This window comes from Pseudophryne corroboree, unplaced genomic scaffold (assembly GCF_028390025.1).
Source record: "Pseudophryne corroboree isolate aPseCor3 unplaced genomic scaffold, aPseCor3.hap2 scaffold_239, whole genome shotgun sequence".
NCBI lineage: Eukaryota > Metazoa > Chordata > Amphibia > Anura > Myobatrachidae > Pseudophryne > Pseudophryne corroboree.
In genome coordinates, this window is record NW_026969045.1 from 903,682 (window position 1) to 927,483 (window position 23,802).

General features: G+C 34.6%; 1 non-coding gene across 1 annotated transcript; it reads right to left on the reverse strand.

Moving 5' to 3' along the window:
• Positions 1-11,467: 11,467 nt before the first annotated feature.
• TRNAN-AUU (transfer RNA asparagine (anticodon AUU)) lies at positions 11,468-11,541 on the reverse strand. The gene has a single exon. It is a non-coding gene; the product is annotated as a tRNA-Asn (tRNA).
• Between the last annotated feature and the right edge of the window lie 12,261 nt (positions 11,542-23,802).

Consider the following 23,802-nt stretch of genomic DNA (forward strand, 5'->3'; position numbering starts at 1 on the left):
CTTTCCCATGATGAGTGAGTGCTTCAGGATCTCTTGCACTTACATGTGCAGCACAGTACAGCAATGGAAGCATGCTGGGCCCATAACCCAGAGGTAGGCAGATTGAAACTATCCTCTGCTATATGCATTTTTTTGTTTGTTAATTAAAGTATTCCAAAACTGGGATTGATATTTTGGCTCTTTTATTTTTACTTAAAGTACAATAACTTTTACCATTTTAATTTGTTTTAATAGTATATTGACAGTATTGTTTTCTTTCAAAAATCCACTTCATTTTCTTTACCCTATTATTAAAATGGTAATTGACAAAAACAAACTACATTGTCACCAGAAGAGCAATACAAAATGTACAAGTGATATATTAAAATCATCTTTCCAGCTTGAATTTCAATGATGCATTGGGGCAACGATTTTGTGAGAAACATCTTCACCCTTAAATAAAGATTTTCTTAATTCCTTACCTGTGTGCTAATTAGATATCACCTTGTTTTCACATTAAACAGACTTTCACATGAGAAAGCAGCAAGGATGCAGTGGCGTTAATGTTTCCTGGTGTCAACCTGTATTATTTCAGTAGACATTGAAATGAGGATGCATCTTGCTGCCTTTCCAATGAAGCAAGTTTAATTTAGTAATAGGTGAAAAACCATCCTTACAAAGGTGTTAATCAGAGACTTGGCTTTGTGGACACTTTTCAGAGAACAAATTTGTTAGCATAAAAATAAAGCCAGAAAATAAAGAGCTGTTTAATCACTCAATTGGATTTTTCTGCCAGCATATTTTTTTTCTCTGCAACCCACTGCTAAATTGTGCTTCCTAGCTTTTTTTATAAAATCACTGAATCAAATCTAACTCTGATTACATCAGAGAAGGCCAGGTACCCTACACAATAACAGGGAGTATGAAATTTGACTTGTCTACTTAAAGATCACCAAAATCTGATAACAAGGTCAATTGCGTCCCTGGGTGGGATTGAACCACTAACCTTTTGGTTAATAGCCGTACACACTAACTGATTGCGCCACAGAAACACTTTGCAAAAGTACATACTGACAAATGCTAATAAGCATTCATCTAAAACGTTTCCTAGAAAAACTTAAAAAAGTCAATAATCTGGAGAGTTTTTGTAAGATGTTTCTTCTATCAACCAACGAAGAAACACATTGGTACTTTCCCATGATGAGTGAGTGCTTCAGGATCTCTTGCACTTACATGTGCAGCAGAGTACAGCAATGGAAGCATGCTGGGCCCATAACCCAGAGGTAGGCAGATTGAAACTATCCTCTGCTATATGCATTTTTTTTTGTTAATTAAAGTAATCCAAAACTGGGATTGATATTTTGGCTCTTTTATTTTTACTTAAAGTACAATAACTCTTACCATTTTAATTTGTTTTAATAGTATATTGACAGTATTGTTTTCTTTCAAAAATCCACTTCATTTTCTTTACCCTATTATTAAAATGGTAATTGACAAAAACAAACTACATTGTCACCAGAAGAGCAATACAAAATGTACAAGTGATATATTAAAATCATCTTTCCAGCTTGAATTTCAATGATGCATTGGGGCAACGATTTTGTGAGAAACATCTTCACCCTTAAATAAAGATTTTCTTAATTCCTTACCTATGTGCTAATTAGATATCACCTTGTTTTCACATTAAACAGACTTCCACATGAGAAAGCAGCAAGGATGCAGTGGCGTGAATGTTTCCTGGTGTCAACTTGTATTATTTCAGTAGACATTGAAATGAGGATGCATCTTGCTGCCTTTCCAATGAAGCAAGTTTAATTTAGTAATAGGTGAAAAACCATCCCTACAAAGGTGTTAATCAGAGACTTTGCTTTGTGGACACTTTTCAGAGAACAAATTTGTTAGCATAAAAATAAAGCCAGAAAATGAAGAGCTGTTTAATCACTCAATTGGATTTTTCTGCCAGCATATTTCTTTTTCTCTACAACCCACTGCTAAATTGTGCTTCCTAGCTGTTTTTATAAATCACTGAATCAAATCTAACTCTGATTACATCAGAGAAGGCCAGGTACCCTACACCATAACAGGGGGTTTGAAATTTTGACTTGTCTACTTAAAGATCACCAAAATCTGATAACAAGGTCAATTACGTACCTGGGTGGGATTGAACCACCAACCTTTTGGTTAATAGCCGTACACACTAACTGATTGCGCCACAGAGACACATTGCAAAAGTATATACTGACAAGGGCTAATAAGCATTCATCTAAAACGTTTCCTAGAAAAACTTTAAAAAGTTAATAATCTGGAGAGTTTTTGTAAGATGTTTCTTCCATCAACCAATGAAGAAACACATTGGTACTTTCCCATGATGAGTGAGTGCTTCAGGATCTCTTGCACTTACATGTGCAGCAGAGTACTGTAATGGAAGCATGCTGGACCCATAACCCAGAGGTAGGCAGATTGAAACTATCCTTTGCTATATGCATTTTTTTTGTTAATTTAAGTAATCAAAACTGGGATTGATATTTTTGCTCTTTTATTTTTACTTAAAGTACAATAACTTTTACCATTTTAATTTGTTTTAATAGTATATTGACAGTATAGTTTTCTTTCAAAAATCCACTTAATTTTCTTTACCCTGTTATTAAAATGGTAATTGACAAAAAAAACTACATTGTCACCAGAAGAGCAATACAAAATGTACAAGTGATATATTAAAATCATCTTTCCAGCTTGAATTTCAATGATGCATTGGGGCAACAATTTTGTGAGAAACATCTTCACCCTTAAATAAAGATTTTCGTAATTCCTTACCTGTGTGCTAATTAGATATCACCTTGTTTTCACATTAAACAGACTTCCACATGAGAAAGCAGCAAGGATGCAGTGGCGTTAATGTTTCCTGGTGTCAACCTGTATTATTTCAGTAGACATTGAAATGAGGATGCATCTTGCTGCCTTTCCAATGAAGCAAGTTTAATTTAGTAATAGGTGAAAAACCATCCCTACAAAGGTGTTAATCAGAGACTTGGCTTTGTGGACACTTTTCAGAGAACAAATTTGTTAGCATAAAAATAAAGCCAGAAAATGAAGAGCTGTTAAATCAAGCAATTGGATTTTTTTGCAAGCATATTTCTTTTTCTCTGCAACCCACTGCTAAATTGTGCTTCCTAGATGTTTTTATAAAATCACTGAATCAAATCTAACTCTGATTACATCAGAGAAGGCCAGGTACCCTACACAATAAGAGGGGGTTTGAAATTTTGACTTGTCTACTTAAATATCACCAAAATCTGATAACAAGGTCAATTACTTCCCTGGGTGGGATTGAACCACCAACCTTTTGGTTAATAGCCATACACACTAACTGATTGCGCCACAGAGACACTTTGCAAAAGTACATACTGACAAAGGCTAATAAGCATTCATCTAAAACGTTTCCTAGAAAAACTTAATAAAGTCAATAATCTGGAGAGTTTTTGTAAGATGTTTCTTCTATCAACCAACGAAGAAACACATTGGTACTTTCCCATGATGAGTGAGTGCTTCAGGATCTCTTGCACTTACATGTGCAGCACAGTACAGCAATGGAAGCATGCTGGGCCCATAACCCAGAGGTAGGCAGATTGAAACTATCCTCTGCTATATGCATTTTTTTGTTTGTTAATTAAAGTATTCCAAAACTGGGATTGATATTTTGGCTCTTTTATTTTTACTTAAAGTACAATAACTTTTACCATTTTAATTTGTTTTAATAGTATATTGACAGTATTGTTTTCTTTCAAAAATCCACTTCATTTTCTTTACCCTATTATTAAAATGGTAATTGACAAAAACAAACTACATTGTCACCAGAAGAGCAATACAAAATGTACAAGTGATATATTAAAATCATCTTTCCAGCTTGAATTTCAATGATGCATTGGGGCAACGATTTTGTGAGAAACATCTTCACCCTTAAATAAAGATTTTCTTAATTCCTTACCTGTGTGCTAATTAGATATCACCTTGTTTTCACATTAAACAGACTTCCACATGAGAAAGCAGCAAGGATGCAGTGGCGTTAATGTTTCCTGGTGTCAACCTGTATTATTTCAGTAGACATTGAAATGAGGATGCATCTTGCTGCCTTTCCAATGAAGCAAGTTTAATTTAGTAATAGGTGAAAAACCATCCTTACAAAGGTGTTAATCAGAGACTTGGCTTTGTGGACACTTTTCAGAGAACAAATTTGTTAGCATAAAAATAAAGCCAGAAAATAAAGAGCTGTTTAATCACTCAATTGGATTTTTCTGCCAGCATATTTTTTTTCTCTGCAACCCACTGCTAAATTGTGCTTCCTAGCTTTTTTTATAAAATCACTGAATCAAATCTAACTCTGATTACATCAGAGAAGGCCAGGTACCCTACACAATAACAGGGAGTATGAAATTTGACTTGTCTACTTAAAGATCACCAAAATCTGATCACAAGGTCAATTGCGTCCCTGGGTGGGATTGAACCACTAACCTTTTGGTTAATAGCCGTACACACTAACTGATTGCGCCACAGAGACACTTTGCAAAAGTACATACTGACAAATGCTAATAAGCATTCATCTAAAACGTTTCCTAGAAAAACTTAAAAAAGTCAATAATCTGGAGAGTTTTTGTAAGATGTTTCTTCTATCAACCAACGAAGAAACACATTGGTACTTTCCCATGATGAGTGAGTGCTTCAGGATCTCTTGCACTTACATGTGCAGCAGAGTACAGCAATGGAAGCATGCTGGGCCCATAACCCAGAGGTAGGCAGATTGAAACTATCCTCTGCTATATGCATTTTTTTTTGTTAATTAAAGTAATCCAAAACTGGGATTGATATTTTGGCTCTTTTATTTTTACTTAAAGTACAATAACTCTTACCATTTTAATTTGTTTTAATAGTATATTGACAGTATTGTTTTCTTTCAAAAATCCACTTCATTTTCTTTACCCTATTATTAAAATGGTAATTGACAAAAACAAACTACATTGTCACCAGAAGAGCAATACAAAATGTACAAGTGATATATTAAAATCATCTTTCCAGCTTGAATTTCAATGATGCATTGGGGCAACGATTTTGTGAGAAACATCTTCACCCTTAAATAAAGATTTTCTTAATTCCTTACCTGTGTGCTAATTAGATATCACCTTGTTTTCACATTAAACAGACTTCCACATGAGAAAGCAGCAAGGATGCAGTGGCGTGAATGTTTCCTGGTGTCAACTTGTATTATTTCAGTAGACATTGAAATGAGGATGCATCTTGCTGCCTTTCCAATGAAGCAAGTTTAATTTAGTAATAGGTGAAAAACCATCCCTACAAAGGTGTTAATCAGAGACTTTGCTTTGTGGACACTTTTCAGAGAACAAATTTGTTAGCATAAAAATAAAGCCAGAAAATGAAGAGCTGTTTAATCACTCAATTGGATTTTTCTGCCAGCATATTTCTTTTTCTCTACAACCCACTGCTAAATTGTGCTTCCTAGCTGTTTTTATAAATCACTGAATCAAATCTAACTCTGATTACATCAGAGAAGGCCAGGTACCCTACACCATAACAGGGGGTTTGAAATTTTGACTTGTCTACTTAAAGATCACCAAAATCTGATAACAAGGTCAATTACGTACCTGGGTGGGATTGAACCACCAACCTTTTGGTTAATAGCCGTACACACTAACTGATTGCGCCACAGAGACACATTGCAAAAGTATATACTGACAAGGGCTAATAAGCATTCATCTAAAACGTTTCCTAGAAAAACTTTAAAAAGTTAATAATCTGGAGAGTTTTTGTAAGATGTTTCTTCCATCAACCAACGAAGAAACACATTGGTACTTTCCCATGATGAGTGAGTGCTTCAGGATCTCTTGCACTTACATGTGCAGCAGAGTACTGCAATGGAAGCATGCTGGACCCATAACCCAGAGGTAGGCAGATTGAAACTATCCTTTGCTATATGCATTTTTTTTGTTAATTTAAGTAATCAAAACTGGGATTGATATTTTTGCTCTTTTATTTTTACTTAAAGTACAATAACTTTTACCATTTTAATTTGTTTTAATAGTATATTGACAGTATAGTTTTCTTTCAAAAATCCACTTAATTTTCTTTACCCTGTTATTAAAATGGTAATTGACAAAAAAAACTACATTGTCACCAGAAGAGCAATACAAAATGTACAAGTGATATATTAAAATCATCTTTCCAGCTTGAATTTCAATGATGCATTGGGGCAACAATTTTGTGAGAAACATCTTCACCCTTAAATAAAGATTTTCGTAATTTCTTACCTGTGTGCTAATTAGATATCACCTTGTTTTCACATTAAACAGACTTCCACATGAGAAAGCAGCAAGGATGCAGTGGCGTTAATGTTTCCTGGTGTCAACCTGTATTATTTCAGTAGACATTGAAATGAGGATGCATCTTGCTGCCTTTCCAATGAAGCAAGTTTAATTTAGTAATAGGTGAAAAACCATCCCTACAAAGGTGTTAATCAGAGACTTGGCTTTGTGGACACTTTTCAGAGAACAAATTTGTTAGCATAAAAATAAAGCCAGAAAATGAAGAGCTGTTAAATCAAGCAATTTGATTTTTTTGCAAGCATATTTCTTTTTCTCTGCAACCCACTGCTAAATTGTGCTTCCTAGATGTTTTTATAAAATCACTGAATCAAATCTAACTCTGATTACATCAGAGAAGGCCAGGTACCCTACACAATAAGAGGGGGTTTGAAATTTTGACTTGTCTACTTAAATATCACCAAAATCTGATAACAAGGTCAATTACGTCCCTGGGTGGAATTGAACCACCAACCTTTTGGTTAATAGCCATACACACTAACTGATTGCGCCACAGAGACACTTTGCAAAAGTACATACTGACAAAGGCTAATAAGCATTCATCTAAAACGTTTCCTAGAAAAACTTAATAAAGTCAATAATCTGGAGAGTTTTTGTAAGATGTTTCTTCTATCAACCAACGAAGAAACACATTGGTACTTTCCCATGATGAGTGAGTGCTTCAGGATCTCTTGCACTTACATGTGCAGCACAGTACAGCAATGGAAGCATGCTGGGCCCATAACCCAGAGGTAGGCAGATTGAAACTATCCTCTGCTATATGCATTTTTTTGTTTGTTAATTAAAGTATTCCAAAACTGGGATTGATATTTTGGCTCTTTTATTTTTACTTAAAGTACAATAACTTTTACCATTTTAATTTGTTTTAATAGTATATTGACAGTATTGTTTTCTTTCAAAAATCCACTTCATTTTCTTTACCCTATTATTAAAATGGTAATTGACAAAAACAAACTACATTGTCACCAGATGAGCAATACAAAATGTACAAGTGATATATTAAAATCATCTTTCCAGCTTGAATTTCAATGATGCATTGGGGCAACGATTTTGTGAGAAACATCTTCACCCTTAAATAAAGATTTTCTTAATTCCTTACCTGTGTGCTAATTAGATATCACCTTGTTTTCACATTAAACAGACTTTCACATGAGAAAGCAGCAAGGATGCAGTGGCGTTAATGTTTCCTGGTGTCAACCTGTATTATTTCAGTAGACATTGAAATGAGGATGCATCTTGCTGCCTTTCCAATGAAGCAAGTTTAATTTAGTAATAGGTGAAAAACCATCCTTACAAAGGTGTTAATCAGAGACTTGGCTTTGTGGACACTTTTCAGAGAACAAATTTGTTAGCATAAAAATAAAGCCAGAAAATAAAGAGCTGTTTAATCACTCAATTGGATTTTTCTGCCAGCATATTTTTTTTCTCTGCAACCCACTGCTAAATTGTGCTTCCTAGCTTTTTTTATAAAATCACTGAATCAAATCTAACTCTGATTACATCAGAGAAGGCCAGGTACCCTACACAATAACAGGGAGTATGAAATTTGACTTGTCTACTTAAAGATCACCAAAATCTGATCACAAGGTCAATTGCGTCCCTGGGTGGGATTGAACCACTAACCTTTTGGTTAATAGCCGTACACACTAACTGATTGCGCCACAGAGACACTTTGCAAAAGTACATACTGACAAATGCTAATAAGCATTCATCTAAAACGTTTCCTAGAAAAACTTAAAAAAGTCAATAATCTGGAGAGTTTTTGTAAGATGTTTCTTCTATCAACCAACGAAGAAACACATTGGTACTTTCCCATGATGAGTGAGTGCTTCAGGATCTCTTGCACTTACATGTGCAGCAGAGTACAGCAATGGAAGCATGCTGGGCCCATAACCCAGAGGTAGGCAGATTGAAACTATCCTCTGCTATATGCATTTTTTTTTGTTAATTAAAGTAATCCAAAACTGGGATTGATATTTTGGCTCTTTTATTTTTACTTAAAGTACAATAACTCTTACCATTTTAATTTGTTTTAATAGTATATTGACAGTATAGTTTTCTTTCAAAAATCCACTTAATTTTCTTTACCCTATTATTAAAATGGTAATTGACAAAAAAAACTACATTGTCACCAGAAGAGCAATACAAAATGTACAAGTGATATATTAAAATCATCTTTCCAGCTTGAATTTCAATGATGCATTGGGGCAACAATTTTGTGAGAAACATCTTCACCCTTAAATAAAGATTTTCGTAATTCCTTACCTGTGTGCTAATTAGATATCACCTTGTTTTCACATTAAACAGACTTCCACATGAGAAAGCAGCAAGGATGCAGTGGCGTTAATGTTTCCTGGTTTCAACCTGTATTATTTCAGTAGACATTGAAATGAGGATGCATCTTGCTGCCTTTCCAATGAAGCAAGTTTTATTTAGTAATAGGTGAAAAACCATCCCTACAAAGGTGTTAATCAGAGACTTGGCTTTGTGGACACTTTTCAGAGAACAAATTTGTTAGCATAAAAATAAAGCCAGAAAATGAAGAGCTGTTTAATCACGCAATTTGATTTTTTTGCCAGCATATTTCTTTTTCTCTGCAACCCACTGCTAAATTGTGCTTCCTAGATGTTTTTATAAAATCACTGAATCAAATCTAACTCTGATTACATCTGAGAAGGCCAGGTACCCTACACAATAACAGGGGGTATGAAATTTGACTTGTCTACTTAAAGATCACCAAAATCTGATAACAAGGTCAATTACGTCCCTGGGTGGGATTGAACCACCAACCTTTTGGTTAATAGCCTTACACACTAACCAATTGCACCACAGAGACACTTTGCAAAAGTCCATACTGACAAAGGCTAATAAGCATTCATCTAGAACGTTTCCTAGAAAAACTTTAAAAAGTCAATAATCTGGAGAGTTTTTGTAAGATGTTTCTTCCATCAACCAATGAAGAAACACATTGGTACTTTCCCATGATGAGTGAGTGCTTCAGGATCTCTTGCACTTACATGTGCAGCAGAGTACTGCAATGGAAGCATGCTGGGCCCATAACCCAGAGGTAGGCAGATTGAAACTATCCTTTGCTATATGCATTTTTTTTGTTAATTAAAGTAATCCAAAACTGGGATTGATATTTTGGCTCTTTTATTTTTACTTAAAGTACAATAACTTTTACCATTTTAATTTGTTTTGATAGTATATTGACAGTATTGTTTTCTTTTAAAAATCCACTTAATTTTCTTTACCCTATTATTAAAATTGTAATTGACAAAAACAAACTACATTGTCACCAGAAGAGCAATACAAAATGTACAAGTGATATATTAAAATAATCTTTCCAGCTTGAATTTCAATGATGCATTGGGGCAACGATTTTGTGAGAAACATCTTCACCCTTAAATAAAGATTTTCTTAATTCCTTACCTGTGTGCTAATTAGATATCACCTTGTTTTCACATTAAACAGACTTCCACATGAGAAAGCAGCAAGGATGCAGTGGCGTTAATGTTTCCTGGTGTCAACCTGTATTATTTCAGTAAACATTGAAATGAGGATGCATCTTGCTGCCTTTCCAATGAAGCAAGTTTAATTTAGTAATAGGTGAAAAACCATCCCTACAAAGGTGTTAATCAGAGACTTGGCTTTGTGGACACTTTTCAGAGAACAAATTTGTTAGCATAAAAATAAAGCCAGAAAATGAAGAGCTGTTTAATCACTCAATTGGATTTTTCTGCCAGCATATTTTTTTTCTCTGCAACCCACTGCTAAATTGTGCTTCCTAGCAGTTTTTTATAAAATCACTGAATCAAATCTAACTCTGATTACATCAGAGAAGGCCAGGTACCCTACACAATAACAGGGGGTATGACATTTGACTTGTCTACTTAAAGATCACCAAAATCTGATAACAAGGTCAATTACGTCACTGGGTGGGATTGAACCACCAACCTTTTGGTTAATAGCCGTACACACTAACTGATTGCGCCACAGAGACACTTTGCAAAAGTACATACTGACAAATGCTAATAAGCATTCATCTAAAACGTTTCCTAGAAAAACTTAAAAAAGTCAATAATCTGGAGAGTTTTTGTAAGATGTTTCTTCTATCAACCAACGAAGAAACACATTGGTACTTTCCCATGATGAGTGAGTGCTTCAGGATCTCTTGCACTTACATGTGCAGCAGAGTACAGCAATGGAAGCATGCTGGGCCCATAACCCAGAGGTAGGCAGATTGAAACTATCCTCTGCTATATGCATTTTTTTTTGTTAATTAAAGTAATCCAAAACTGGGATTGATATTTTGGCTCTTTTATTTTTACTTAAAGTACAATAACTCTTACCATTTTAATTTGTTTTAATAGTATATTGACAGTATTGTTTTCTTTCAATAATCCACTTCATTTTCTTTACCCTATTATTAAAATGGTAATTGACAAAAACAAACTACATTGTCACCAGAAGAGCAATACAAAATGTACAAGTGATATATTAAAATCATCTTTCCAGCTTGAATTTCAATGATGCATTGGGGCAACGATTTTGTGAGAAACATCTTCACCCTTAAATAAAGATTTTCTTAATTCCTTACCTGTGTGCTAATTAGATATCACCTTGTTTTCACATTAAACAGACTTCCACATGAGAAAGCAGCAAGGAAGCAGTGGCGTTAATGTTTCCTGGTGTCAACTTGTATTATTTCAGTAGACATTGAAATGAGGATGCATCTTGCTGCCTTTCCAATGAAGCAAGTTTAATTTAGTAATAGGTGAAAAACCATCCTTACAAAGGTGTTAATCAGAGACTTGGCTTTGTGGACACTTTTCAGAGAACAAATTTGTTAGCATAAAAATAAAGCCAGAAAATGAAGAGCTGTTTAATCACTCGATTGGATTTTTCTGCCAGCATATTTTTTTTCTCTGCAACCCACTGCTAAATTGTGCTTCCTAGCTGTTTTTTTATAAAATCACTGAATCAAATGTAACTCTGATTACATCAGAGAAGGCCATGTACCCTACACCATAAGAGGGGGTTTGAAATTTTGACTTGTCTACTTAAATATCACCAAAATCTGATCACAAGTTTAATTAGGTCCCTGGGTGGGATTGAACCACCAACCTTTCGGTTAATAGCCGAACACACTAACCGATTGCGCCACAGAGACACTTTGCAAAAAGTGCCTACTGACAAAGGCTAATAAGCATACATCTAGAACGTTTCCTAGAAAAACATTAAAAAATCAATAATCTGGAGAGTTTTTGTAAGATGTTTCTTCCATCAACTAACGAATAAACACATTGGTACTTTCCCATGATGAGTGAGTGCTTCAGGATCTCTTGCACTTACATGTGCAGCAGAGTACTGCAATGGAAGCATGCTGGACCCATAACCCAGAGGTAGGCAGATTGAAACTATCCTTTGCTATATGCATTTTTTTTGTTAATTTAAGTAATCAAAACTGGGATTGATATTTTTGCTCTTTTATTTTTACTTAAAGTACAATAACTTTTACCATTTTAATTTGTTTTAATAGTATATTGACAGTATAGTTTTCTTTCAAAAATCCACTTAATTTTCTTTACCCTGTTATTAAAATGGTAATTGACAAAAAAAACTACATTGTCACCAGAAGAGCAATACAAAATGTACAAGTGATATATTAAAATCATCTTTCCAGCTTGAATTTCAATGATGCATTGGGGCAACAATTTTGTGAGAAACATCTTCACCCTTAAATAAAGATTTTCGTAATTCCTTACCTGTGTGCTAATTAGATATCACCTTGTTTTCACATTAAACAGACTTCCACATGAGAAAGCAGCAAGGATGCAGTGGCGTTAATGTTTCCTGGTGTCAACCTGTATTATTTCAGTAGACATTGAAATGAGGATGCATCTTGCTGCCTTTCCAATGAAGCAAGTTTAATTTAGTAATAGGTGAAAAACCATCCCTACAAAGGTGTTATTCAGAGACTTGGCTTTGTGGACACTTTTCAGAGAACAAATTTGTTAGCATAAAAATAAAGCCAGAAAATGAAGAGCTGTTTAATCACGCAATTTGATTTTTTTGCCAGCATATTTCTTTTTCTCTGCAACCCACTGCTAAATTGTGCTTCCTAGATGTTTTTATAAAATCACTGAATCAAATCTAACTCTGATTACATCTGAGAAGGCCAGGTACCCTACACAATAACAGGGGGTATGAAATTTGACTTGTCTACTTAAAGATCACCAAAATCTGATAACAAGGTCAATTACGTCCCTGGGTGGGATTGAACCACCAACCTTTTGGTTAATAGCCTTACACACTAACCAATTGCACCACAGAGACACTTTGCAAAAGTCCATACTGACAAAGGCTAATAAGCATTCATCTAGAACGTTTCCTAGAAAAACTTTAAAAAGTCAATAATCTGGAGAGTTTTTGTAAGATGTTTCTTCCATCAACCAATGAAGAAACACATTGGTACTTTCCCATGATGAGTGAGTGCTTCAGGATCTCTTGCACTTACATGTGCAGCAGAGTACTGCAATGGAAGCATGCTGGGCCCATAACCCAGAGGTAGGCAGATTGAAACTATCCTTTGCTATATGCATTTTTTTTGTTAATTAAAGTAATCCAAAACTGGGATTGATATTTTGGCTCTTTTATTTTTACTTAAAGTACAATAACTTTTACCATTTTAATTTGTTTTGATAGTATATTGACAGTATTGTTTTCTTTTAAAAATCCACTTAATTTTCTTTACCCTATTATTAAAATTGTAATTGACAAAAACAAACTACATTGTCACCAGAAGAGCAATACAAAATGTACAAGTGATATATTAAAATAATCTTTCCAGCTTGAATTTCAATGATGCATTGGGGCAACGATTTTGTGAGAAACATCTTCACCCTTAAATAAAGATTTTCTTAATTCCTTACCTGTGTGCTAATTAGATATCACCTTGTTTTCACATTAAACAGACTTCCACATGAGAAAGCAGCAAGGATGCAGTGGCGTTAATGTTTCCTGGTGTCAACCTGTATTATTTCAGTAAACATTGAAATGAGGATGCATCTTGCTGCCTTTCCAATGAAGCAAGTTTAATTTAGTAATAGGTGAAAAACCATCCCTACAAAGGTGTTAATCAGAGACTTGGCTTTGTGGACACTTTTCAGAGAACAAATTTGTTAGCATAAAAATAAAGCCAGAAAATGAAGAGCTGTTTAATCACTCAATTGGATTTTTCTGCCAGCATATTTTTTTTCTCTGCAACCCACTGCTAAATTGTGCTTCCTAGCAGTTTTTTATAAAATCACTGAATCAAATCTAACTCTGATTACATCAGAGAAGGCCAGGTACCCTACACAATAACAGGGGGTATGACATTTGACTTGTCTACTTAAAGATCACCAAAATCTGATAACAAGGTCAATTACGTCACTGGGTGGGATTGAACCACCAACCTTTTGGTTAATAGCCGTACACACTAACTGATTGCGCCACAGAGACACTTTGCAAAAGTACATACTGACAAATGCTAATAAGCATTCATCTAAAACGTTTCCTAGAAAAACTTAAAAAAGTCAATAATCTGGAGAGTTTTTGTAAGATGTTTCTTCTATCAACCAACGAAGAAACACATTGGTACTTTCCCATGATGAGTGAGTGCTTCAGGATCTCTTGCACTTACATGTGCAGCAGAGTACAGCAATGGAAGCATGCTGGGCCCATAACCCAGAGGTAGGCAGATTGAAACTATCCTCTGCTATATGCATTTTTTTTTGTTAATTAAAGTAATCCAAAACTGGGATTGATATTTTGGCTCTTTTATTTTTACTTAAAGTACAATAACTCTTACCATTTTAATTTGTTTTAATAGTATATTGACAGTATTGTTTTCTTTCAATAATCCACTTCATTTTCTTTACCCTATTATTAAAATGGTAATTGACAAAAACAAACTACATTGTCACCAGAAGAGCAATACAAAATGTACAAGTGATATATTAAAATCATCTTTCCAGCTTGAATTTCAATGATGCATTGGGGCAACGATTTTGTGAGAAACATCTTCACCCTTAAATAAAGATTTTCTTAATTCCTTACCTGTGTGCTAATTAGATATCACCTTGTTTTCACATTAAACAGACTTCCACATGAGAAAGCAGCAAGGAAGCAGTGGCGTTAATGTTTCCTGGTGTCAACTTGTATTATTTCAGTAGACATTGAAATGAGGATGCATCTTGCTGCCTTTCCAATGAAGCAAGTTTAATTTAGTAATAGGTGAAAAACCATCCTTACAAAGGTGTTAATCAGAGACTTGGCTTTGTGGACACTTTTCAGAGAACAAATTTGTTAGCATAAAAATAAAGCCAGAAAATGAAGAGCTGTTTAATCACTCGATTGGATTTTTCTGCCAGCATATTTTTTTTCTCTGCAACCCACTGCTAAATTGTGCTTCCTAGCTGTTTTTTTATAAAATCACTGAATCAAATGTAACTCTGATTACATCAGAGAAGGCCATGTACCCTACACCATAAGAGGGGGTTTGAAATTTTGACTTGTCTACTTAAATATCACCAAAATCTGATAACAAGGTCAATTACGTCCCTGGGTGGGATTGAACCACCAACCTTTTGGTTAATAGCCATACACACTAACTGATTGCGCCACAGAGACACTTTGCAAAAGTACATACTGACAAAGGCTAATAAGCATTCATCTAAAACGTTTCCTAGAAAAACTTAATAAAGTCAATAATCTGGAGAGTTTTTGTAAGATGTTTCTTCTATCAACCAACGAAGAAACACATTGGTACTTTCCCATGATGAGTGAGTGCTTCAGGATCTCTTGCACTTACATGTGCAGCACAGTACAGCAATGGAAGCATGCTGGGCCCATAACCCAGAGGTAGGCAGATTGAAACTATCCTCTGCTATATGCATTTTTTTGTTTGTTAATTAAAGTATTCCAAAACTGGGATTGATATTTTGGCTCTTTTATTTTTACTTAAAGTACAATAACTTTTACCATTTTAATTTGTTTTAATAGTATATTGACAGTATTGTTTTCTTTCAAAAATCCACTTCATTTTCTTTACCCTATTATTAAAATGGTAATTGACAAAAACAAACTACATTGTCACCAGAAGAGCAATACAAAATGTACAAGTGATATATTAAAATCATCTTTCCAGCTTGAATTTCAATGATGCATTGGGGCAACGATTTTGTGAGAAACATCTTCACCCTTAAATAAAGATTTTCTTAATTCCTTACCTGTGTGCTAATTAGATATCACCTTGTTTTCACATTAAACAGACTTTCACATGAGAAAGCAGCAAGGATGCAGTGGCGTTAATGTTTCCTGGTGTCAACCTGTATTATTTCAGTAGACATTGAAATGAGGATGCATCTTGCTGCCTTTCCAATGAAGCAAGTTTAATTTAGTAATAGGTGAAAAACCATCCTTACAAAGGTGTTAATCAGAGACTTGGCTTTGTGGACACTTTTCAGAGAACAAATTTGTTAGCATAAAAATAAAGCCAGAAAATAAAGAGCTGTTTAATCACTCAATTGGATTTTTCTGCCAGCATATTTTTTTCTCTGCAACCCACTGCTAAATTGTGCTTCCTAGCTTTTTTTATAAAATCACTGAATCAAATCTAACTCTGATTACATCAGAGAAGGCCAGGTACCCTACACAATAACAGGGAGTATGAAATTTGACTTGTCTACTTAAAGATCACCAAAATCTGATCACAAGGTCAATTGCGTCCCTGGGTGGGATTGAACCACTAACCTTTTGGTTAATAGCCGTACACACTAACTGATTGCGCCACAGAGACACTTTGCAAAAGTACATACTGACAAATGCTAATAAGCATTCATCTAAAACGTTTCCTAGAAAAACTTAAAAAAGTCAATAATCTGGAGAGTTTTTGTAAGATGTTTCTTCTATCAACCAACGAAGAAACACATTGGTACTTTCCCATGATGAGTGAGTGCTTCAGGATCTCTTGCACTTACATGTGCAGCAGAGTACAGCAATGGAAGCATGCTGGGCCCATAACCCAGAGGTAGGCAGATTGAAACTATCCTCTGCTATATGCATTTTTTTTTGTTAATTAAAGTAATCCAAAACTGGGATTGATATTTTGGCTCTTTTATTTTTACTTAAAGTACAATAACTCTTACCATTTTAATTTGTTTTAATAGTATATTGACAGTATTGTTTTCTTTCAAAATTCCACTTCATTTTCTTTACCCTATTATTAAAATGGTAATTGACAAAAACAAACTACATTGTCACCAGAAGAGCAATACAAAATGTACAAGTGATATATTAAAATCATCTTTCCAGCTTGAATTTCAATGATGCATTGGGGCAACGATTTTGTGAGAAACATCTTCACCCTTAAATAAAGATTTTCTTAATTCCTTACCTGTGTGCTAATTAGATATCACCTTGTTTTCACATTAAACAGACTTCCACATGAGAAAGCAGCAAGGATGCAGTGGCGTGAATGTTTCCTGGTGTCAACTTGTATTATTTCAGTAGACATTGAAATGAGGATGCATCTTGCTGCCTTTCCAATGAAGCAAGTTTAATTTAGTAATAGGTGAAAAACCATCCTTACAAAGGTGTTAATCAGAGACTTGGCTTTGTGGACACTTTTCAGAGAACAAATTTGTTAGCATAAAAATAAAGCCAGAAAATGAAGAGCTGTTTAATCACTCGATTGGATTTTTCTGCCAGCATATTTTTTTTCTCTGCAACCCACTGCTAAATTGTGCTTCCTAGCTGTTTTTTTATAAAATCACTGAATCAAATGTAACTCTGATTACATCAGAGAAGGCCATGTACCCTACACCATAAGAGGGGGTTTGAAATTTTGACTTGTCTACTTAAATATCACCAAAATCTGATAACAAGGTCAATTACGTCCCTGGGTGGGATTGAACCACCAACCTTTTGGTTAATAGCCATACACACTAACTGATTGCGCCACAGAGACACTTTGCAAAAGTACATACTGACAAAGGCTAATAAGCATTCATCTAAAACGTTTCCTAGAAAAACTTAATAAAGTCAATAATCTGGAGAGTTTTTGTAAGATGTTTCTTCTATCAACCAACGAAGAAACACATTGGTACTTTCCCATGATGAGTGAGTGCTTCAGGATCTCTTGCACTTACATGTGCAGCACAGTACAGCAATGGAAGCATGCTGGGCCCATAACCCAGAGGTAGGCAGATTGAAACTATCCTCTGCTATATGCATTTTTTTGTTTGTTAATTAAAGTATTCCAAAACTGGGATTGATATTTTGGCTCTTTTATTTTTACTTAAAGTACAATAACTTTTACCATTTTAATTTGTTTTAATAGTATATTGACAGTATTGTTTTCTTTCAAAAATCCACTTCATTTTCTTTACCCTATTATTAAAATGGTAATTGACAAAAACAAACTACATTGTCACCAGAAGAGCAATACAAAATGTACAAGTGATATATTAAAATCATCTTTCCAGCTTGAATTTCAATGATGCATTGGGGCAACGATTTTGTGAGAAACATCTTCACCCTTAAATAAAGATTTTCTTAATTCCTTACCTGTGTGCTAATTAGATATCACCTTGTTTTCACATTAAACAGACTTTCACATGAGAAAGCAGCAAGGATGCAGTGGCGTTAATGTTTCCTGGTGTCAACCTGTATTATTTCAGTAGACATTGAAATGAGGATGCATCTTGCTGCCTTTCCAATGAAGCAAGTTTAATTTAGTAATAGGTGAAAAACCATCCTTACAAAGGTGTTAATCAGAGACTTGGCTTTGTGGACACTTTTCAGAGAACAAATTTGTTAGCATAAAAATAAAGCCAGAAAATAAAGAGCTGTTTAATCACTCAATTGGATTTTTCTGCCAGCATATTTTTTTTCTCTGCAACCCACTGCTAAATTGTGCTTCCTAGCTTTTTTTATAAAATCACTGAATCAAATCTAACTCTGATTACATCAGAGAAGGCCAGGTACCCTACACAATAACAGGGAGTATGAAATTTGACTTGTCTACTTAAAGATCACCAAAATCTGATCACAAGGTCAATTGCGTCCCTGGGTGGGATTGAACCACTAACCTTTTGGTTAATAGCCGTACACACTAACTGATTGCGCCACAGAGACACTTTGCAAAAGTACATACTGACAAATGCTAATAAGCATTCATCTAAAACGTTTCCTAGAAAAACTTAAAAAAGTCAATAATCTGGAGAGTTTTTGTAAGATGTTTCTTCTATCAACCAACGAAGAAACACATTGGTACTTTCCCATGATGAGTGAGTGCTTCAGGATCTCTTGCACTTACATGTGCAGCAGAGTACAGCAATGGAAGCATGCTGGGCCCATAACCCAGAGGTAGGCAGATTGAAACTATCCTCTGCTATATGCATTTTTTTTTGTTAATTAAAGTAATCCAAAACTGGGATTGATATTTTGGCTCTTTTATTTTTACTTAAAGTACAATAACTTTTACCATTTTAATTTGTTTTAATAGTATATTGACAGTATAGTTTTCTTTCAAAAATCCACTTAATTTTCTTTACCCTGTTATTAAAATGGTAATTGACAAAAAAAACTACATTGTCACCAGAAGAGCAATACAAAATGTACAAGTGATATATTAAAATCATCTTTCCAGCTTGAATTTCAATGATGCATTGGGGCAACAATTTTGTGAGAAACATCTTCACCCTTAAATAAAGATTTTCGTAATTCCTTACCTGTGTGCTAATTAGATATCACCTTGTTTTCACATTAAACAGACTTCCACATGAGAAAGCAGCAAGGATGCAGTGGCGTTAATGTTTCCTGGTGTCAACCTGTATTATTTCAGTAGACATTGAAATGAGGATGCATCTTGCTGCCTTTCCAATGAAGCAAGTTTAATTTAGTAATAGGTGAAAAACCATCCCTACAAAGGTGTTATTCAGAGACTTGGCTTTGTGGACACTTTTCAGAGAACAAATTTGTTAGCATAAAAATAAAGCCAGAAAATGAAGAGCTGTTAAATCAAGCAATTTGATTTTTTTGCAAGCATTTTTCTTTTTCTCTGCAACCCACTGCTAAATTGTGCTTCCTAGATGTTTTTATAAAATCACTGAATCAAATCTAACTCTGATTACATCAGAGAAGGCCAGGTACCCTACACAATAAGAGGGGGTTTGAAATTTTGACTTGTCTACTTAAATATCACCAAAATCTGATAACAAGGTCAATTACGTCCCTGGGTGGGATTGAACCACCAACCTTTTGGTTAATAGCCATACACACTAACTGATTGCGCCACAGAGACACTTTGCAAAAGTACATACTGACAAAGGCTAATAAGCATTCATCTAAAACGTTTCCTAGAAAAACTTAATAAAGTCAATAATCTGGAGAGTTTTTGTAAGATGTTTCTTCTATCAACCAACGAAGAAACACATTGGTACTTTCCCATGATGAGTGAGTGCTTCAGGATCTCTTGCACTTACATGTGCAGCACAGTACAGCAATGGAAGCATGCTGGGCCCATAACCCAGAGGTAGGCAGATTGAAACTATCCTCTGCTATATGCATTTTTTTGTTTGTTAATTAAAGTATTCCAAAACTGGGATTGATATTTTGGCTCTTTTATTTTTACTTAAAGTACAATAACTTTTACCATTTTAATTTGTTTTAATAGTATATTGACAGTATTGTTTTCTTTCAAAAATCCACTTCATTTTCTTTACCCTATTATTAAAATGGTAATTGACAAAAACAAACTACATTGTCACCAGAAGAGCAATACAAAATGTACAAGTGATATATTAAAATCATCTTTCCAGCTTGAATTTCAATGATGCATTGGGGCAACGATTTTGTGAGAAACATCTTCACCCTTAAATAAAGATTTTCTTAATTCCTTACCTGTGTGCTAATTAGATATCACCTTGTTTTCACATTAAACAGACTTTCACATGAGAAAGCAGCAAGGATGCAGTGGCGTTAATGTTTCCTGGTGTCAACCTGTATTATTTCAGTAGACATTGAAATGAGGATGCATCTTGCTGCCTTTCCAATGAAGCAAGTTTAATTTAGTAATAGGTGAAAAACCATCCTTACAAAGGTGTTAATCAGAGACTTGGCTTTGTGGACACTTTTCAGAGAACAAATTTGTTAGCATAAAAATAAAGCCAGAAAATAAAGAGCTGTTTAATCACTCAATTGGATTTTTCTGCCAGCATATTTTTTTTCTCTGCAACCCACTGCTAAATTGTGCTTCCTAGCTTTTTTTATAAAATCACTGAATCAAATCTAACTCTGATTACATCAGAGAAGGCCAGGTACCCTACACAATAACAGGGAGTATGAAATTTGACTTGTCTACTTAAAGATCACCAAAATCTGATCACAAGGTCAATTGCGTCCCTGGGTGGGATTGAACCACTAACCTTTTGGTTAATAGCCGTACACACTAACTGATTGCGCCACAGAGACACTTTGCAAAAGTACATACTGACAAATGCTAATAAGCATTCATCTAAAACGTTTCCTAGAAAAACTTAAAAAAGTCAATAATCTGGAGAGTTTTTGTAAGATGTTTCTTCTATCAACCAACGAAGAAACACATTGGTACTTTCCCATGATGAGTGAGTGCTTCAGGATCTCTTGCACTTACATGTGCAGCAGAGTACAGCAATGGAAGCATGCTGGGCCCATAACCCAGAGGTAGGCAGATTGAAACTATCCTCTGCTATATGCATTTTTTTTTGTTAATTAAAGTAATCCAAAACTGGGATTGATATTTTGGCTCTTTTATTTTTACTTAAAGTACAATAACTCTTACCATTTTAATTTGTTTTAATAGTATATTGACAGTATTGTTTTCTTTCAAAAATCCACTTCATTTTCTTTACCCTATTATTAAAATGGTAATTGACAAAAACAAACTACATTGTCACCAGAAGAGCAATACAAAATGTACAAGTGATATATTAAAATCATCTTTCCAGCTTGAATTTCAATGATGCATTGGGGCAACGATTTTGTGAGAAACATCTTCACCCTTAAATAAAGATTTTCTTAATTCCTTACCTGTGTGCTAATTAGATATCACCTTGTTTTCACATTAAACAGACTTCCACATGAGAAAGCAGCAAGGATGCAGTGGCGTGAATGTTTCCTGGTGTCAACTTGTATTATTTCAGTAGACATTGAAATGAGGATGCATCTTGCTGCCTTTCCAATGAAGCAAGTTTAATTTAGTAATAGGTGAAAAACCATCCTTACAAAGGTGTTAATCAGAGACTTGGCTTTGTGGACACTTTTCAGAGAACAAATTTGTTAGCATAAAAATAAAGCCAGAAAATAAAGAGCTGTTTAATCACTCAATTGGATTTTTCTGCCAGCATATTTTTTTTCTCTGCAACCCACTGCTAAATTGTGCTTCCTAGCTTTTTTTATAAAATCACTGAATCAAATCTAACTCTGATTACATCAGAGAAGGCCAGGTACCCTACACAATAACAGGGAGTATGAAATTTGACTTGTCTACTTAAAGATCACCAAAATCTGATCACAAGGTCAATTGCGTCCCTGGGTGGGATTGAACCACTAACCTTTTGGTTAATAGCCGTACACACTAACTGATTGCGCCACAGAGACACTTTGCAAAAGTACATACTGACAAATGCTAATAAGCATTCATATAAAACGTTTCCTAGAAAAACTTAAAAAAGTCAATAATCTGGAGAGTTTTTGTAAGATGTTTCTTCTATCAACCAACGAAGAAACACATTGGTACTTTCCCATGATGAGTGAGTGCTTCAGGATCTCTTGCACTTACATGTGCAGCAGAGTACAGCAATGGAAGCATGCTGGGCCCATAACCCAGAGGTAGGCAGATTGAAACTATCCTCTGCTATATGCATTTTTTTTTGTTAATTAAAGTAATCCAAAACTGGGATTGATATTTTGGCTCTTTTATTTTTACTTAAAGTACAATAACTCTTACCATTTTAATTTGTTTTAATAGTATATTGACAGTATTGTTTTCTTTCAAAAATCCACTTCATTTTCTTTACCCTATTATTAAAATGGTAATTGACAAAAACAAACTACATTGTCACCAGAAGAGCAATACAAAATGTACAAGTGATATATTAAAATCATCTTTCCAGCTTGAATTTCAATGATGCATTGGGGCAACGATTTTGTGAGAAACATCTTCACCCTTAAATAAAGATTTTCTTAATTCCTTACCTGTGTGCTAATTAGATATCACCTTGTTTTCACATTAAACAGACTTCCACATGAGAAAGCAGCAAGGATGCAGTGGCGTGAATGTTTCCTGGTGTCAACTTGTATTATTTCAGTAGACATTGAAATGAGGATGCATCTTGCTGCCTTTCCAATGAAGCAAGTTTAATTTAGTAATAGGTGAAAAACCATCCCTACAAAGGTGTTAATCAGAGACTTTGCTTTGTGGACACTTTTCAGAGAACAAATTTGTTAGCATAAAAATAAAGCCAGAAAATGAAGAGCTGTTTAATCACTCAATTGGATTTTTCTGCCAGCATATTTCTTTTTCTCTACAACCCACTGCTAAATTGTGCTTCCTAGCTGTTTTTATAAATCACTGAATCAAATCTAACTCTGATTACATCAGAGAAGGCCAGGTACCCTACACCATAACAGGGGGTTTGAAATTTTGACTTGTCTACTTAAAGATCACCAAAATCTGATAACAAGGTCAATTACGTACCTGGGTGGGATTGAACCACCAACCTTTTGGTTAATAGCCGTTCACACTAACTGATTGCGCCACAGAGACACATTGCAAAAGTATATACTGACAAGGGCTAATAAGCATTCATCTAAAACGTTTCCTAGAAAAACTTTAAAAAGTTAATAATCTGGAGAGTTTTTGTAAGATGTTTCTTCCATCAACCAATGAAGAAACACTTTGGTACTTTCCCATGATGAGTGAGTGCTTCAGGATCTCTTGCACTTACATGTGCAGCAGAGTACTGCAATGGAAGCATGCTGGACCCATAACCCAGAGGTAGGCAGATTGAAACTATCCTTTGCTATATGCATTTTTTTTGTTAATTTAAGTAATCAAAACTGGGATTGATATTTTTGCTCTTTTATTTTTACTTAAAGTACAATAACTTTTACCATTTTAATTTGTTTTAATAGTATATTGACAGTATAGTTTTCTTTCAAAAATCCACTTAATTTTCTTTACCCTGTTATTAAAATGGTAATTGACAAAAAAAACTACATTGTCACCAGAAGAGCAATACAAAATGTACAAGTGATATATTAAAATCATCTTTCCAGCTTGAATTTCAATGATGCATTGGGGCAACAATTTTGTGAGAAACATCTTCACCCTTAAATAAAGATT